The sequence below is a fragment of the Lactuca saligna genome, unplaced genomic scaffold, assembly GCF_052625555.1.
Source record: "Lactuca saligna cultivar CGN05327 unplaced genomic scaffold, ASM5262555v1 scaffold_30, whole genome shotgun sequence".
Taxonomy (NCBI): Eukaryota; Viridiplantae; Streptophyta; class Magnoliopsida; order Asterales; family Asteraceae; genus Lactuca; species Lactuca saligna.
The window spans coordinates 180,001-182,500 of NW_027629853.1; positions in this window are offsets into that span (position 1 = coordinate 180,001).

Below are 2,500 nucleotides of genomic sequence, written 5' to 3' on the forward strand. Positions count from 1 at the left end.
CGGCAAGCCAAGCAGTCAGGCTACACAATTGATGTGAGGCTGGCAAGGCTAGGTCATGTCAAGCCAAGCAGTCAGGCTACACAAGGGAACAAGGCACCTTGCCACACACAAACCCATGAACGAACGACCAAGGGAACAACGCCTCTTCCCACACACAGACCCATGAACGACCAAGGGAACAAGGGTATGAACGACCAAGGAACAATGCGTATTGCCACACACATTCCCATGAACGACCAAGGGAACAAGGCTACCTCCCAAACAAACACACATGAACGACCAAGGGAACAAGGCTTCTTCCCACACACAACCCCATGAACGACCAAGGGAACAAGGCACCTTGCCACACACATGCCCATGAACGACCAATGTGAACAATGGATGTGAGGCTGGCAAGGCTAGGTCATGTCAAGCCAAGCAGTCAGGCCACACAAGGGAACAAGGCACCATGCCACACACAAACCCATCCACTAACGACCAAGGGAACAATGCATATGGGGCTGGCAAGGCAAGCAGGCTACCCAAGTGAACAACGCCTCTTCCCACACACAGACCCATGAACGACCAAGGGAACAAGGGTATGAACGACCAAGGAACAATGCGTATTGCCACACACATTCCCATGAACGACCAAGGGAACAAGGCTACCTCCCAAACAAACACACATGAACGACCAAGTGAAGAAGGCTTCTTCCCACACACAACCCCATGAACGACCAAGGGAACAAGTTTACTTCGTACACGAACACCCATGAACGACCAATGGAACAAGGCATCTTGCCACACACATGCCCATGAGCAACCCAATCCCATCCTCATCGGTCTAAGGAACAAGGGGCCTTGACAAACCATGAGCAGATTTCTAAGCAAGTCAAACGATGAAGGGAGCAAAGTGTAGTTCCTACTTAGTACATAGTAAATTGAATATATGAGTTCCAATCCGATCAACTCGTGTTCTTTCGAGTTCATCTAAGCCACCTATGAATACCTAAAAGCCTTATCTGCCTGCCTATCACCAGGCGACAGGGACAAAAACCCAAATATGATATATTTTCATTTCAAGTCCATTCGTCTATGTTAACAATGACCCACACAATGTTTCAATGGCATTCCTACTTGATTTGAGCGACATTCCAACAAGTAGGGAACCAACGCTTCAAGGCGTGACCAAGGATAGGACACAAACATTTACGCCTCAAACATGACATTTTGTTTTTTTTTTTCATTTCAAAGCTTTTCATTTATAATAAAAAGCATCCCTACAAAATTTTGTGTCAATCCGAATTAATTCGAGCGAGTTATGGACGATTTCGCACAATTATGCATCCCTGGGCAAATCAATATCTGTTCCTGTCACCAAGCTCTTTGTGCAATATGTATATATAGGGGAACCATGGGACTGCTGCCCATTGGCGCCCCAAGGATGTCCAGCGCCCAAGGCTCTCGAGGCTGGCACGCTCGAGGCATGGCCAAGACGCCCGCTCTTGACGAAAATGGGGCCAAAACGCCCCCCATTGGCGCCCCACTCCCGTGTCCCCTCGCCCCCAAGTCGTGTGTGTCCAAAAATTATGCATCATCAGGGAAATCAATGTCTGTTCCTGTCACCAAGCTCTTTGTGCAATATGTATATATAGGGGGTACCATGGGGTCTCATTCTCATAGGTGCCCGGCATGGTTGATGGGCAAATAAGAATCGTGAGGCTGTATCGAGCACACACGAGGCAAGCCAAGCCAAGCCCCACGACCCATGAAAGAGGCCATCCCCCCCAACACGTTGCCTTGATTTCTCGAACGGTGACCTGAAAAATAGCCCCATCTCCTTGAGTCTCCTCGACGTTGTGCCCATACACTAGCCCGTTGCCTTGATTTTCCTCGACATAGGGCGCAGAAACTAGCGCCGTTGGCTTCACCTGTGCCTCGACGCCGTGCGCATACTAAGAAATATACATCCTCAGGGAAAGCAATGGGTGTTGCTGTCACCAAGCTCCTTGTGCAATATGTATATATAGGGGGGGAGCAGTGGGTGAGCATGGCAAGGGATGAAGGTGCCAGACTGCCTTTGAGCGCGAGCTTGGGTGACTGTTGCTTGATTCCTAGTCGGTGGCATAATACCCCTCCGAGTGGGGGCCTTGGCGTGGTGTGGGGATGCCTCGTTAGGTCTCTGCGACACCGATCCAGGGTTGTGGTCTAGCTTTGGAAGTTTGGGATGGTGCTGTTTGTGTGGCAATTCGATGATGATGTGCTTGCTGATCTATGTTTGACGTGCTACTGGTGCTAGCCAGCATTTGATTTGTGCTGATGATTGGGAAACGATAGGCGTTAAAGTGGCATGTGTTGCTTTTTGTGATACTACTATGGTACGCTAGTCTATCCTTGTTAGACGTGCGGTTGGTGCCTAAGCGTAGCTAGCATTGGTTTAGCACTGATGACGCTGAGGAAGCAAGCATTATCAGGAAGCATTGTCAGACATTCAGTATCATCATGGCGTGTTGAAATTATC